Source organism: Giraffa tippelskirchi, chromosome 8, assembly GCF_054371585.1.
Source record: "Giraffa tippelskirchi isolate mGirTip1 chromosome 8, T2T-mGirTip1v1.2.pri, whole genome shotgun sequence".
In the NCBI taxonomy this organism is placed as follows: Eukaryota; Metazoa; Chordata; class Mammalia; order Artiodactyla; family Giraffidae; genus Giraffa; species Giraffa tippelskirchi.
The window spans coordinates 119394113-119411884 of NC_137282.1; the positions used below are offsets into that span (position 1 = coordinate 119394113).

The 17772-nt window shown below is 40.9% G+C and overlaps 1 long non-coding RNA gene across 1 annotated transcript in view; it reads right to left on the minus strand.

Moving 5' to 3' along the window:
- Positions 1-2808: 2808 nt before the first annotated feature.
- The window catches only part of LOC145517395 (uncharacterized), a 227125-nt gene continuing 212161 nt past the window's right edge, over positions 2809-17772 (minus strand). The window contains exon 5 of the long non-coding RNA XR_014062010.1: positions 2809-3413. This is a non-coding gene — a long non-coding RNA (uncharacterized LOC145517395). The remainder of the gene's footprint in view (positions 3414-17772) is intronic.

Here is a 17772-nt window from a genome sequence, read left to right on the forward strand (position 1 = left end):
TCAAATTGCCAACATCTGTTGGATCATCGAAAAAGTACAAGAGTACCAGAAAACCATCTACTTCTGCTTTATTGACTAAGCCAAAGCCTTTGACTGTCTGGATCACAACAAACTATGGAAAATTCTTCAAGAGATGGGAATACCAGACCACCTGACCTGCCTCCTGAGAAACCGGTATGCAGGTCAGGAAGCAACAGTTAGAAATGGAGATGGAACAACAGACTGGTTGCAAATTGGGAAAGGAGTACGTCAAGGCTGTATATTGTCACTCTGCTTATTTAACTTATATTCAGAGTACATCATGCAAAAAATGCCAGGCTGGATGAAGCACAAGCTGGAATCAAGATTGCTTGGAGAAATGTCAATAACTTCAGATATGCAGATGACTCCACCCTTATGGCAGAAAGTGAAGAAGAACTAAAGAGCCTCTTGATGAAGGTGAAAGAGGAGAGTGAAAAAGTTGGCTTAAAACTCAACATTTAGAAAACTAAGATCATGGCATCTGGTCTGATCACTTCCTGGCAAATAGATGGGGAAATAATGGAAACAGTGACAGACTTTATTTTGGGGGGCTCCAGAGTCACTGCAGATGGTGACTGCAGCCATGAAAGTAAAAACCCTTGCTCCTTGTAAGAAAAGTTGTGATCAACCTAGACAGCATATTAAAAAGCAGAGACATTACTTTGCCAACAAAGGTCCATCTAGTCAGAGATATGGTTTTTTCCAGTAGTCATGTTGGATGTGAGAGTTGGACCATAAAGAAAGCTGAGCACCGAAGAATTGATGCTTTTGAACTGTGGTGTTGGAGAAGACTCTTGAGAGTCCCTTGGACTGCAAGGAGATCCAACTAGTCCATCCTAAAGGCAATCAGTCCTGAATATTAATTGGAAGGACTGATGCTGAAGCTTAAACTCCAGTACTTTGGCCATTTGATATGAAGAACTGACTCATTTGAAAAGACCCTGATTCTGTGAAAGATTGAAGGTGGGAGGAGAAGGAGACAACAGAGGATGAGATGGCTGGATGGCATCACCGACTCAATGGACATGAGTTTGAGTAAACTACAAGAGTTGGTGATGGACAAGGAAGCCTGGCATGCTGTGGTCCATGGGGTCGCAAAGAATCAGACACGACTGAGCAGCTGAACTGAACTGAACTGATTCACATCCAGTTTAGTTCACTTACTCCTACCATGTCAATGTTTGCCTTTGCCATCTCCTGCTTGACCACATCCAATTTACTTTCATTCATGAACCTAACATTCCAGGTTCCTAGCAATATTTTTCTTTACAGCATCAGACTTTACTTTCACCACCAGTCACATCCATAGCTGAGTGTTGTTCCTGTCTTGGCTGAGCCACTTTCTTCTTATTGGACCTATTAGTAATTCTCTTCTGCTTTTACCCAGTAGCATATTGGACATCTTCCAACCTAGGGGGCTCATTTCCTGGCATTATGTCTTTAAGCCTTTTCACAGTGTCCATGGAGTTCTCCAGGCAAGAATACTGGAGTGGGTTGCCATTTCCTTCTCCAATGGACCACGTTTTGCTAGAGCTCTTCACTATGAACTATCTGTCTTGGATGGTCCTGCAGAGCATGTCTCATAGCTTCATCAAGTTACAGAAGCCCCTCTGCCACGACAAGGTTGTGATCCATGAAGGAGCTCACCCTGAGCTCAGCCCTCACCCTGATCTCTTCAACTAGTTAGCGCCATCTATAATGTGACTCACAAATCATTTCAGTTGTGGAAGGATTGTTTGGTCACCCACAACCATAGGTGGCAGTAAGAATGCCATTAATTACACAGTCTGCAAATAACTAACCTCTCCTCTTTTCCAGGTTGATCCATAACAGCATATGAAACTTATTACTGCGAATTCCTGCCACTTGACAGGGTTGTTCTGCCACTGTGAGTCAGGAGCCAGTGTGTCCCTGAAACTTCTGTCCATTTCACCTACAATTACATTCCCTTCGGTTTGCCACACACCAAAGGCCCTTGTATCCTTGTATCATCCTTTCTCATTGTGCTATTGGCCAAGCATCATGGACCTGTGATAAGCTTGGCATGAATATCAACGGAAGGTCTCTGCATCCATCTCTCTTTACTAAAGACCATTTGATATGAAATAAAGCAAGCAGGTATGGTAATGAACCCTTTCCTAAAGTGAAAAGAATATTGGCTGCTAGGATGTCCAAATGTCACACCAATACCACAAATAGAGTGAATTTTGCTTTGTTGACCTTTGCATTCCTTAAAGGCCGAGTTCTCTTCTCTGCTATAAAATCTGGTAGAAGATTGCCTCTTGGAGCCGACTATAAATGTTTCTGTGTGATGTGAAGCCTAGGAGGGAAGTGTGAAATAGTACCAAATTTCTTATTTCTCCTAACATGTTCCTAGTACTTTTGTTTTGTTCAGGAGGGCAAATGGGTTAGAACCTTTCAGCTGAACTGGAAAGTCCTCAGGATGTGGTATCTCATTTAATACATCTGGTACAGCTGACCAACAGAGGCACTCACAGGGACTTGGGGCTAAATAAGTTGGTGGAGTCAGAAACTTCAGTATATGGATGTAAGGGAGACATTCAAGGTTGACCTGCAGGCTGAGGATGATACAGGCCAGCAGCTCCCAAAATGCAGTCCACTGGCCACCAAGCAGCCAGGATAATCAGACGCCTCTGTCAGGGAGGACAAAGACTTCCTGGAGTTCAGAACCTGGCAAGGACAGGCGAATCAACAGGGTGGCCCCTCACCCTGATCTCTTCAACTAGTTAGCGCCAGCTGGAAATACCAACACTGTTTACACAGCAATGCTTCTCAAAACTTTAATGTCCATCAGAATTTTGTTGAAATGTAATTCGGATGCTGGAGATCAGAGACAGGGTCTAAGAACCTGCATTTTGAATAAGCTGCTGCTGCTGCTGCTGCCACACTCTGAATAGCACGTGAGCCAGACACTGCTTTACACTCTCCACATGTGTTCATTCATTAAACCCTCGCTGGATGCAAAGTCGTTACCACCTATCTCATCTCAGAAGGCACACAGAGGTTACAAATGTGCCCACACTCTCATTATTAGTTCACGACAAAGCGAGATTTGAACCCAGGCACGTGGTCCCAGCATCTGTGCTGTTGTAACCACCAGGCTCTGTAGTGCTTGTCCAGGGCTCTGTGTGAACTTACGTCTCAGCATCTCTGCATAGACACCCAGTGCTGAGCTAATCTGTGCTGGGCAATCATCTCCCCAAGGTCCCCCTGAAACCACATGAAGAGAAAGTGACTCTGGCCAGTCACACTGTTGCATCAGGGTCACTTGACCCACAGCGTGTCAGCTGCAGCTCCCCTGCTGTGTTTGTCTGCACTCTTCTCCCGTGTTTACTTCCTGTGTCGTTGCCACCTGCATCCAGCCCTGAGAACTGAAACACACAGCGGATTAACACAACCAACAGAACACACGCATTAGCGCTAACGTTTTCCCCCACAAGAGAATCAGGCTCCACCTTCTCCTCAAGACTTTGTATCTCACCAGCCTTTGTGTTTGTACAGATTTGTTTGTGTTTGTGAGGCAGAAAAATGCTGGCATCTCCCCTGGATGAAAATAAGTGGAAAAATCCTGACTTAAAAGGGCCTCTGGGCCTGCGGCCTGGCCCCTCCAGGCAGTGAAAGATTTGGATTCTATCGAATCACACTATACAGGAGAGGAGGCACGCTGACGGGCCAGGGGACGCCAGGCTGCGCCTCTCCCCAAGGCCATGCACAGCGGAAGCCGTGTCTGCTCCCCGGGCAGGCCTGCCGCTGCGGGGTGCCTCAGCCAGAGGCGTGCATGCGCAGAGGGAACAGGGATGCGACCCATGGTACCCAACCGGGAGAGCAGGGAATGAATAGCCTGTTTCCTTAGAAACAAGCGGAAGCAAACATTGCTCCCCTTGCACCCACCTCACTTGAGAACGCTTTCCCTCTCTAACATTTATCAAATTTTTTTCTCTGATAAATTTCCATCTTAGGCACAATGTAATACTATGTAGAATACGTGGGAAGCTTCAGGGTGAAAAGTGGCATGTGGCTTCATTCAGTGTTAACCACAGAGAAGTATGCAGTGACTTGCCTTTTTCTGTGATGCTATCAATTGCATAAAAAGACAAGCAACTTTCCTATAAGGATACATATTTTAAAGGCACATTTGGATTTTGGAGGTAAACCATTATGTGTATATGAAGCCAGTTTATGTGAGGTGTATTATTATAAAACTTACAGAACATCCAATTTACATCTCTGCTTAATGTTGAAAAAAGTGCTTTTTGCTTTTTATATTTGATTCTTTCAAGATAGGTGGATGTAAATATACATGCATTTTGGATAACACAAATATTTTCCAATTAGCTGAGAGTCTGAAATGCAATAAAAAAAAATTACATGGTTTCTTTGTAGATTTTTGCTTAATTTTAATTCATTAGATAGAGTAGAAGGATAGCAAATATTTAACTCACAGGTCAATTCAGATGTGCAGAGAAAATGTAATTTCTCAATTTGTCTATAATTAATCAGCTTTGCTCTCAAGCTGATTAGCTAGAAAAAATACGGTTATTTTTTCATGCCCAATAGAACTGTTAGTATTATTCAGTTTCTCTCGGACAAAAGTGCTTCTCAGAGCTTTCTCTTCTGCCTCTTTGTTTGAGTTTGCCTCCAAGTGTCTGGAGGTGCAAGGAGACCTCTTGGCTGCAGGGCTAATTGTGGTCCTTGGACCCACAGAGAGTCTTTGCACCATATCATATTCTGGTCCCTCTGGTGTCAAGGACCATATCCCTTGTCTGACAGGAGATAGTGGCCCTTCTGTCACTGAAATTTGATTCTATCAGAAGATATAAGTTGTAGATATTTGCTTCTCCAGGTGACAGCCTCATAGTGTTCCTGAGCAATTCAGTTTAACTGCAGTTGGCACTGGTTGGGGAGACTCCTTTGAGGTCTGGACTTCCCAGGCATTATGCTAAATGAAATAAACCAGTCACAGAAAAACAAATACTGCATGTTCCATTTATATGAGGTTTCTGAAATAGTCAAATTCAGAGAAGCAGAGAATTCAAGAGTGATCCTCAGAGGCCAGGGAGAATGCGGGCGGGGGGGCGGTTGTTACCTAATAGATACAATGTTTCAGTTCTGCAAGATGTGTCAGTTCCAGAGATTTGCTGTAGAAAATGGTGCCTATAGGTCATGGTACTCTACTGTGCACTTACGATTTGGTAACAGTGTAGATCTCAACCAAGATGTCCATCATCAGATGAATGGATAAAGAAGTTGTGGTACATATACACATTAAAATATTCCTCAGCTATAAAAAGGAATGCATTCAAGTCACTTCTAATGAGGTGGATTATCCTAGAGCCTATTATACAAAGTGAAGTCAGAAGTATCATATATTAATACATATATATGGAATCTAGAAGGACAGTACTGATGAACCTATTTGCAGGGCAGCAGTGGAGACACAGACATAGAGAACAGACTTGTGGACATGGTGGGTGGGGGCTGGGGGGAGGAAAAGATGGGATGAATGGAGAGAGTAGCACAGAAACATATACATTACCACATGTAAAATAGATAGTCAGTGGGAATTTGCTGTGTGACTCAAGGAGCTCAGACTGGTGCTCTGTGACAACCTAGAGGGGTGGGATTGGGTGGGAGGTGGGAGGGAGTTTCAGGAGGGAAGGGACATATGTATATCCATGGCTGATTTCTGTTGATGTATGGCAGAAATCAACACGATATTGTAAACCAAGTATTCTTCAACTGAAAATAAATAAAATTTTTTATAAAAGAACTAAAATGGAAATCCTCTAAGACACATAAAAATTAAAGAGGGTAGATTTCATGTTAAAGTTCTTTGAAAGAACAAAAAGAAAGAAAGAAAAAGAAAAAAAAAAGAGACACATGGAAACTTTTGGAGGTGATGGTTATATTTGTAACTTTGATTGTGGTGATGGTGCATGCATATGCCAAACTCATCAAATTGCATAAATTAAATACATGCAAGTTCTATTTATTTATTTTTGCTTTTGTTTCTTTTGCCTTAGGAGACAGATCCAAAAAAATATTGCTACCATTTATGTTGAAGAATGTTCTGCCTATATTCCTTTCTAGGAATATTGTTTTTGGTCTTATGCTTAGGTCTTTCATACATTTTTAGTTTATTTTATATAAGGTTTGAGAAAATGTTCTAATTTTATTATTTTACATGCAACTGTCCAGTTTTCTCAGAATCACTTATTGAACAGACTGTCTTTTCTCTGTTGTATATTCTTGCCTCCTTTGTCATAGATTACTTGATCATAAGTATGTGGGTTTATTTCTGGGCTCTTTATTCTGTTCCAATGACTTATGTGTCTGTTTTTGTGCCAGTATCAACCTGTTTTGATTACGATAGCTTTGCAGTATAGTCTGAAATCAAGGTGTGTGATTTCTCCACTTCTATTCTTCTTCCCAAGGTTGCTTTAGAAATTTGGGGTCTTTGGGGGTTTTGAATAAATTTTAGGATTATTCATTCTAGTTCTGTGAAAAATGTCATGGATATAATGATAGGGATTGCATTAAATCTGTAGATTGCTTTGAGTAGTTTGGACATTTTAACATTAATTCTCCCAATCCATGAACATAATATATCTTTCCATTTCTTTCTTTCTTCTTCTATTTCCTTTATCAGGGTTTTATATTTCACAGAGTACAGATCTTTTACCTCTTTGGTTAAGTTTATCTTAGACTTTTTTAATGAGATTTTAAATGGAATTTTTTCTTGCTTTGTCTTTTTGATAGTTAACTATTGGTTTATAGAAAAGCAACAGACTTCTTTTATTATTTCACATATAATTTTGTGTCCTGAAATGTTACTGAACACATTTATTAGTTCTAAAGTTTTTTGGTGAAGATTTTAGGGTTTTCCATACATAGTATCGTGTTGTCTGCAAATAGTGACAGTTTTACTTCCTTTCCAATTTGGATGACTTGTTTCTTTTTCTCGTATGATTGCTTTTATAACAGAGATTCTGGAGATCTTGCTCTCTACTTCTGCCCTACGAGGACATGGTGAAGAGACAGTCATCTATGAACCAGGAAATGAGTCCTGATCAAACACTAAGTCTGCCAGTGCCTTAATCTTTGACTTCTCCGCCTCCAGGACTGAAAAATAAACTCCCATTGTTTATATTCCAGCCAGTCTACGGCATTGTGTTAGCATGTAGCACAATATTCCATTGTGTGTATGTACCACAAGTTTTTTCTCCATTCATTTGTTGATGGACATCTAGGTTGAGATCTACATTCTTAACAACTTGCAAGTGCACAGTAGAGTACCATGACCTATAGGCACCATTTTCCACATCATATCTCTGGAACACTGTAACGCTGAAACATTGTATCATTGAATAACAAATCCCCTCCTCCCAATTCCCCTACCTCTGCCAATCACTCTTGAATTCTCCGTTTATCTGAATTTGATTTCTTTAGATACCTCATATAAACGGAATCAAGCAACTCATAAGGACTAGCCAGACTCCTCAAGTTGAGTCTCTTATCAAAGCTGAGACTTTGAAAACTCCTCTGCTCCACATCCAAGCAGAGTGGATTGAGGCAGCACTCATCTGCTTTGTTTTAATTACAGGCAACTTTCCTCCAATTCTATGAAACATTAGGACCAAGATCACAAGAGCAATAAAATGTTCAATGCACGTTGTAGAATGACTTTTTTCTGAGGCTTTGTCATTGTAGTGATTTTTCCAACGAAAACCACAATAGAAAAGATATATAACTTTAAATAATCTAACATCTCAGCCAAAAATTGAATCATTACAAGCTTCTGATTTGCCTGAAAGAGCCAGTTCACATTAAGCTGTTGAAGAGTGTAGCAGACGCTGCTGGGGTCCATAACATCCATTTCTCCTCTCCTGGGTACCCAGGTAAAATTCATTTCAGTTCTTTTTCAATTAGGCTGAGACTATGGGACTAATTTCTTGCCAACAGAATGAGTGGGAGAAATACATGCTACTCCTTTGTCTAAATCATAAATATATATACTGCAAGACTACTCTAGCAGTCAGCAAGTTATAACCTGGCAGCTAAACCCAGCCCATCATATGTTTTTGTAAATAAAGTTTTATTGAAACAAAGCTACAGTTAAAGCCGCTTTTCTGTTACAATGCCAGATTTGAGTAATTGCAACAAAACCATATGGATCACAAAACCAAAAATATTAACTATCTAACACTTTAGAAAATGTTTGCCAACCCTGCTCTAGTCCCTCTCTCTTCCCATTATTCTATGAACTTAGAGGCCATATTTGAACATGTTGTTATTGTTCAGTCACCCAATCATGTTCAACTCTTTGCAAACCCAGTGACTGCAGCATGACAGGTCTCCCTTCCCTCACCACCTCCCAGAGTTTGCCCAGGTTCATGTTCATTGCATCTGTGAGGTAATCCAGCCATCTCATCCTCTGACACCCTCTTCTCCTTCTGCCCTCAATCTTTCCCAGCGTAAGGGACTTTTCCAATGAGTCATCTGTTTGTATCAAATAACCAAAATACTGGAGCTTGAACTTTGGCATCAGTTCTTCCAATGAATATTCAGGGTTGATCGCCTTTAAGATTTACTGGTTTAATCTTGCTGTCCAAGGGACTTTCAGGAGTCTTCTACAGCACCACAGTTCAAAGGTAACAATTCTTTCTTGTTCTGCCTTCTTTATGGTCCAGCTCTCACAATCATAATGACCACTAGAAAGACCATAACCTTGACTACACAGACCTTTGTCAGCCGAGTAATGTCTCTGCTTTTCAACACACTGTCTAGGTTTGTCATTGCTTTCCTGCCAGGAAGTAATCACCTTCCGAAGGCTGCAGTCACCTTCCACAGTGATTTCGGAGCCCAAGAAGAGGAAATTTGTCACCACTTCTACCTTTTCCCCTTCTATTTGCCATGCAGTAATGGGGGTGGATGCCATGATCTTAGTCTTTTTTTTTTTTAATATTTACTCTTAAGCAAGCTCTTTCACTTGCCTCCTTCACTCTCACTAAGAGGCTCCTTAATTCCTCTTTGCTTTCAGCCATTGGAGTGGTATCATCTGCACACCTGAAAACTGCAGAACAATTGTACCAAAGAAATCCTCACACTCTTAAGAAAGTTCTGAGACCCACAACTGATTCCCTACCAGGAGATCCAGCAAAAGGACTGACTTTGGGGACAAATCAGTGGGATTTGATTACAGAACTTCCAGCGGACTGGGGAAACAGACTCTTGAAGGATACAAACAAAACCTTGTGTGCACCAGGAGCCAGGAGAAAGGAACAGTGTCCCCACAAGAGACTGAGCCAGATTTGCCTATGAGTGTCCAGGGGTCTTGAGTGGAGGTGTGGGTCCACAGTGGCCTGCTACAGGGTCAGGGCCACTGAATACAACAGTGTATGCACAAGTCATTTTGAAGCAGGTCGCAATTATCTTCATTACCCCTACCTGGCCTCAGGCCAAACAACAGAGAGGGACCACAGCTCTGCCCATCAACAGAAAACTGCATCAAAAATTTACTAAGCATGGCCTCACCCATCAGAACAAGACCCAGTTCCCCCCACATTCAGTCTCTCCCATCAGGAAGTTTCCATAAGCCTCTTATCCTTATCTATCAGAGGGCAGACAGAATGAAAACCACAATAACAGAAAACTAATCAAACTGGTCAAATGGACCACAGCCTTGTCTTACTCAAGGAAACTAAGAGCTGTGCCATGTAAGGCCACCCAAGACGGACAGGTCATGGTGGAGAGTTCTGACAAAATGTGGTCCACAGGAGAAGGGCATGGCAAACCACTTCAGTATTCTTCCCTTGAGAACCCCATGAACCGTATGAAAAGGCAAAAAGATAGGACACTGAAAGATGTACTCCCCAGGTCTGTAGGTGCCCAATATGCTACTGCAGAAGAGAGGAGAAATAACTCCAGAAAGAATGAAGAGACGGAGCCAAAGTAAAAACAACACCCAGTTGTGGATGTGACTGTTGATGGAAGTAAAGTCTGATGCTGTAAAGAGCAATATTTCATAGGAACTTGAAATATTAGGTCCATGAATCAAGATAAATTAGAAGTGGTCAAACAGGATATGGCAAGAGTGAACGTAGACATTTTAGAAATCAGTGAACTAAAATGGACGGGAAGGGGCAAATTTAATTCAGATGAACATTATATCTACAATTGTGGGCAAGAATCCCTTAGAAAAAATGGAGTAGCCATCATGGTCAACAAAAGAGTCCAATGCAGTACTTGGGTACAACTTCAAAAATGACAGAATGATTTGTGTTCAATTCCAAGGCAAACCATTCAGTATCAGGGTAATCCAAGTCTATGCCCCAATCACTAATGCCAAAGAAGCTGAAGTTGAACAGTTCTAAGAAGACCTACAGGACCTTCTAGAACTAATGCTAAAAAAGGAAATCCTTTTCATAATAGGGGAGTGGAATGCAAAAGTAAGGAATCAAGAGATATCTGGAGTAATAGACAACTTTGGCCTTGAAATAAAAAATGAAGCGGGGCAAAGGCTAACAGACTTTTGCCAACAGAACGGACTGGTCACAGCAAACACACTCTTCCAACAACACAAGAGACAACTCTATACACGGACAACATCAGATGGTCAATACAAAATCCGATTGATTACATTCTTTGCAGCTGAAAATTGAGAAGCTCTACACAGTCAGCAAAAACGAGATTGGGAGCTGACTGTGCCTCATACCATGAACTCCTTATTGGAAAATTCAGACTTAAATTGAAGAAAGTAGGGAATACCACTAGACCATTCAAGTATGACCTAAACCAAATTCCTTATGATTATACAGTGGATGGAGAAGGCACTGACACCCCACTCCAGCACTCTTGCCTGGAAAATCCCATGGATGGAGGAGCCTGGTAGGCTGCAGTCTGTGGGGTCGCGAAGAGTCGGACATGACTGAGCGACTTCACTTTCATGCATTGGAGAAGGAAATGGCAACCCACTCCAGTATTCTTGCCTGGAGAATCCCAGGGACGGGGGAGGCTGGTGGTCTACCATCTATGGGGTCGCACAGAGTCGGACACGACTGAAGCGACTTAGCAGCAGCAGCAGCAGCAGCATACAGTGGAAGTGACAAATAGATTCAAGGGATTAGATGTAATAAACAGTGCCTGAAGAACTATGCATGGAGGTTCGTGACATTGTACATGATTAAGCATTATCCCCAGTGATCAAGATCATCCCCAAGAAAAAGAAATGCAAAAAGGCAAGATGGTTGTCTGAGGAGGCCTTAAAAATAGTTGAGAAAAGAAGAGAAGTTAAAGGCAAAGAAGAAAAGGAAAGGTATACTCATCTGAATATAGAGTTACAAAGAATAGCAAGGAGAGATAAGAAAGCCTTTTTAAGTGAACAATGCAAAGAAATAGAAGAAAACAATATAACTGAAAACACTAGAGATCTCTTCAGAAAATTGGAGACACCAAGGGAACATTTCATGCAAAGATGAGCACAATAATGGACAGAAACTGTATAGACCTAACAGAAGCAGAAGATAGTAAGAAGAGGTGGCAAGAATACACAGAAGAACTATTAAACCCATGGCTGATTCATGTCAATATATGGCAAAAACCACTACAATATTGTAAAGTAATTAGCCCCCAACTAAAATAAATAAATTTATTAAAAAAAACAACAACAAAAAAAGATCTTCATGACCCAGATAACCACGATGGTGTGATCACTCACCTAGAGCCAAACATCCTGGAGTGTGAAGTCAAGTGGGCCTTAGGAAACATCACTATAACAAAGCTAGCGGAGAGGATGGAATTCCAGCTGATCTATTTCAAATCCTAAAAGATGATGTAGCCTAAGTACTGCACTCAATATGCCAGAAAATTTGGATAACTCAGCAGTGGCCACAGGACTGGAAAAGATCAGTTTCCACTCCAATCCCAAAGAAAGGCAATGGTCAAGAACGTTCAAACTACCACACAGTTGCACTCATCTCACATGCTAGCAGAATAATGCTCAAAATTCCCCATGCAAGGCTTCAACAGTATGTGAACTGAGAGCTTCCAGATGTTCAAGCTGAATTTAGAAAAGGCAGAGGAACCAGAGATCAAATTGCCAGCATCCATTAGATCATAGAAAAAGCAAGAGAGTTCCAGACAAACATCTATTTTTGCATTATTAACTACATCAAAGTCTTTGAATGTGTGGATCACAACAAACTGTGGAAAATTCTTAAAGAGATGGAAATGCCAGACCACCTTACCTGCCTCCTGAGAAATCTGTATGCAGGTCAAGAAGCAACAATTAGAACAAGACATGGAACAATGAACTAGCCAAAATTGGGAAAGGAGTTTGTCAAGGCTGTATATTGTCACCCTGCTTATTTAACTTACATGCAGAGTACATCATGCAAAATATGTCGGGCTGGATGAAGCACAAGCTGGAATCAAGACTGTCAGGAGAAATATCAATAACCTCATATATGCAGATGACACCACCCTCATGGCAGAAACCAAAGAGGAACTAAAGAGCCACTTGATGAAAGTGAAAGAGGGGGGTGAAAAAGCTGGCTTAAAATTCAACAGTCAAAAAACTAAGATCATGGCATCTGGTCCCATCACGTCATGGCAAATAGATGGAGAAATAATGGAAACAGTGACAGACTTTATTTCTTGTGTTCCAAAATCACTGCAGATGGTGACTGCAGCCATGAAACTAAAAGATGCTTGCTCCTTGGAAGAAAAGCTATGACCAACCTAGACAGCATATTCAAAAGCAGAGACATTACTTTGTCAACAAAAGTCAAAGCTATGGTTGTCCTGGTAGTCATGTATGGATGTGAGAGTTGAACCATAAAGAATGCTGAGCACTGAAGAATTGATGCTTTTTAACCAGTATTGGAGAGGACTCTTGAGAATCCCTTGGACTGCAAGGAGATCAATCCAGTTAATTGTAAAGGAAATCAGTCCTGAATATTCACTGGAAGGACAGTTGCTGAAGCTGAAGCTCCAATACTTTGGCCACTGATGCAAAGAACTGACTCACTGGAAAAGGTCCTGATGAGAAGGGAATGACAGAGGATGAGATAGTTGGATGGCATCCTCGGTTCTATGGACATGAGTTTTTGAGCAAGCTCCAGAATTTGATGATATACAGGGAAGCCTGGCGTGTTACAGCCCATGGGGTCACAAAGAGTTGGACAAGACTCAGTGACTGAACTCAGCTGATCTGCACATTTGAGGTTGCTGTTATTTCTCCTCCCTATCTTGATTCCAGCTTGTAACTCATCCAGCTGGACATTTCTCATGATGTGCTCAGCGTATAGGTTAAACAAACAAGGTGACAGCAGACAGTCCTGCCATATCCTTTCTTTATCTCGAATCAGTCCGTTGTTCCATACAGGGTTCTAAATGTCGCTTCTTGACCCACATACAGGTTTACATGAACATGCTGCCCCACAAAATGAAAGAAGTCTGAATTTTCAAATTATACCATGTAACAAATCTCTTTCTCCCCCAGTAGATTTCATGTGATTGAAAAATGGGATTAAACAGTACAATGTGACAGAGGTTTTAGGATTGTCTGTTACAACTTTGAGAATCGCTTTCCTTGGAAGACCCAAAATCCATCAATAATATTCTCTGTGTTTTTGGTTAGTCATTCTTACTCTTTGCTCAGCTGCAAACTGGAAATATGTCACTTTATAATGGAATCACTCTAAAAATATTTTCCCTATCAATGGCTATGACAGTATGCAAAATCTCATAACCTAAATTGCACAGGATTCAAATCACCAGGCAACTCTAGAAAAGATACAGTAATCTCTGTGTTCACTGTCCCTGTAAAACTCAAAAATTCTGCTGTTTTAGGACAAGACAAAGAGGGAAAATGACTCTCAGTCAAGACTGTGGACATGCACAGCTCCCAACAGGACCACTTTCCAGCACATTTACCAGAAGAACAGTTGCCCTGAAGGCCATGTGGGGAAGATGCTGATGGCTGCAACCCCTCACCTCCCACAGTAGACTCGGGTGTGACAGATGAGGACAGGCCTGTGCAGCTGCTGCATGTGGAATCTCCTTATCAGAACAGCACTTGTTCTCCTCCAATGAGGCAGGAATCTCCAAGATTTGATGTATACTTTAAAATGGCAATTTGGACCCTAAGGGTAGTGGATAGAGCACGTTAATAAGGACTCAAAGATTTCTTGACTCTGAGAACATGGAAGAATAACCACAAAATGACTCTAAGACCGTCCCTACCTCATTCGTATGCAGCAGCTGTAGCCAGAAAGAGCACAAGATGGCTTTCAGTGAAGCCAAGTAACTCTTCTGGCAGTGGGGCATCAGTAAGAGGTTAGTCTTGAGAATGGCTTCTCAATAGGACCAGTGTGTCTTGATGATGAGAATAAACTTCATTCTGTCATCTGGTGTCAGGAAAGTTAGAGGGGGAAACAAAGCAGTCAGGAGGATGAGCAGTTTCAGATTTTCAGTTTTCCTTATTGGATAGTTTAGGGGAAAAACAGGAAAGATGGCAAAACAAATCTGAAATTGTGCAATCCAAAAAGAAGAAAAAGATTCCAGATGTTCCACAGCCTATACTACTGAAGACTGTTAAATTATTTACAAACTCTCCCGGTTTCCAGCAGGCCTGGTATATCTTAGGAACACGTCGTTATCTTTGAATTGCAGTCTAATCTAAGCATATTAGTTTTTAACCAGAATTGTATTTGTAAAAGGACTTATGAACATTTATGCTGTGCACAAATGCCCTTATTGGAAATCTCTTTAAAATGTACTTCCTTGTACAAACATGTATAGAGAAAAGTAATAATATTTTACCCAGGCAAGTTTTTGTGATGGTGATTATCAGAAAAAACCACTTGTTATCTTTTAATCTTTAAAAAATGTATTGAGGTATATAACTGACATATAGAATTATATTAATTTCAGGTGTTTGATACTCTATACAGTGAAATGATTACCACAATAAATCTAACTAACCATTATTTTTTAATCTTACCAGGAGACTGGCCATAAAATTATGACAATGCAAAAGACAGACAAATAAACAAGCACTTTACCTCAAAGTTTACTTCCAGTTATTACCCTCCCTCCGTGAAACCATAAACCACCACCACTCCCCACCGCCATCTGGAGACAGAAGAGGTGGGTTTACTGTAAGCCCTTCCTGTCCTGCCTACTTCCCAGACTGTTACTGTATGTAAGTGCTGCCCCTAACATTTAGAGCAGCAAAGTGGACCTGCCTGACACCCCCAAACCCCTGACGTTGAGGTTGTCCCCTCATTATAGCTCTTGACAGCTGATGTAATTCACATGTCCGCTTACCCTCACTTTATTCAGAACAATTCCCACACACAGCTGTTTGATTCTACTGAAGGCCTGGAGAAATTAAAGAGGATTATACCTAGGGGAAAACTGAAACTGTCTTATAAGCATGGCTTTTCTGAGAGTTCAAAGGAAAAGCATCCAGAGAAATAAATCTTCCCAGGACTCCTTGCTCAAACACATCCCCTTCAGAACTGCTCCTTTCTGTACTGAGAGATAACGCTTTTCTACCTCCTTCTTTCCCTGCCCTCCCACACCCTCAAGTAGCTGGGGACCCACCTTGAGGCAAATCCCACTGTATGCTCACAGGTACTATTTTCAAACCAGATTCATTTCTTTCTCCCAATCAGGGCATTTCCCCAAATCTGATTAATGTGCCCTAGAATAAAGTCCTGGGGGTCTTAGCCAAGCAGTCATTGGTGATATTTGGCATTCTGCCTCTGAAGAGCAGACTTGAGGAATGAGGCCAAACCCTGATACTCCAAAGTCTTCCAGGACAGAGCAGACACTTCAAGGCTGGTGCCCTTCAAACTTTCTCCACCAGCTGACTTTCCTAACCACTGAAACACTTGTGCACCTACACACACAAATACATATACAATCACCAACACACAGAGACCTCTTCACAAGACAAGCATTAATTTTCTGAGAAAGTGCATGCTAAACATTGAGCCATTTTTTCTTTTCAAAACGTTTTTATTCAGGTATAGTTGATTTACAACTTTGTGTTAGTTTCAAGTGCACAGCAATGTGACCCAGCTATATATATTGTTTTTTGGATTACTTCCCTTAGAGTTTATTACAAAATATTGAGTAGAGTTCCCCGTTCTATACAGTAGGCCCTTATTGATTATCTAGTTTATACATAATAATGTGCTTATGTTAATATCAGTCTCCTAATTTATCCTTCCCCTACCTATCCCCTTTGGTAATGATAAATTTGTTTTCTGTCTGTGAGTCTATTTCTGTTTTATATCATTTTTTATACCCCACATATAAGTGATTTCATATGATATAACTTTTCCCCTCTGGATGTCAATATATCTGCTCAGACCTGCTAAGCATATGAAGAAACCACGGCTCAGCTTTCTGTCTTTTAATAGCTGCTCCTTCCATAGCACGCTGACTGACACTGAGTTAATTTCCAAGTTTGGAGGCAGCAAGTGAGCTGGGCCTCAGTCATTTTTCAATTAAAAGACCCATGAAGACATGAAAAGACTCAAAGTTGTAACAGAATTTAAATAAATAATATCAAAGAGTTTCCCAGTTTGGAAAAAATTTATTTCTAAATACAAAGCAAATTAATGGATTTAAGAAATGATTAGTACCTGGGTTATGTCTAAAGCATTTCCATTTGTGGAGATAAGATGTGAGGAAATGCTTCCAGACACCCCTAATTTAAACATTTGAAACTTCAGTTATATCCCAGACAATCAAGAGTTGCTCCACACCAGCCCCACTCCACAAATAGGATCTTTACCCAAACTTCATATCAGTGTCTCTTTATATCCTTTCAGGAGACCACAACTCCTAGGCATATAATATATGGCAGTGGTGACACCAAGATTTCAGCTCTGGTAGTTGTGAACCATGACTCGTTGCATCAGTTGACAATCATGATGAAGGCAATATAGTTTGGTAACGAAGATTCTAAACACTAGCGTTAGATAGATGTGAACTCTTATCCTGACTCTTCAACTTACTTGCTGTGTGACCTTGGGAAAATAGTTTAAATTTCATGTGTCTCTCTTTTTTTAATTTTCTAAATGAGAATATTACCTCATATGGTTATCTTGAAGGTGAAGTAAGTTAATTCAAGAACTTGTCACAGTGTCTGACACATGGTAAGCATTTAGCAAACAGTCTTCAAGAGCAGATGGAATAATGCAATAGTTTAGGTTACAAGGTTGGGAGCCTGAGTTTCCTTCCAGCAAATGTGACTAGGTTCAGCAGGTCTAATTTCTGGTCAGTAGGACTTGAGCAGAAATGAGCATCATTTGATAATGTACTTAAGGGGAGTTTCTCCTCTTTTCCTTTCCACTGGGTGAGATACAGACATGGCAGTGAGACATTTTGGACCCTACAGATTAAGGCTACACACACTAGAGACAGTGACCCAACAAGACCTCTATCCTCCTACTCCAACCTAGACTAATTACTTTCTGGGCTTTAGCCACACTTATTATATGACTGCCTGCATTTCTCCCCTTAGTTGGTACCTTTTGTTCCCAGATGTCAAGTCCTTCTTTTATTTTATTCCCTCATGTTGCTTCCTTAACAAAGATTACATGGAAGGTAAACATGTGTCTCTGTGCATCTGAAAATCTATCTTCTCTTTATGTTGAGTAATAGTTGGACTAGATATAGAAGTCTAGGTTGAAATTCATTGCCTGACAGATT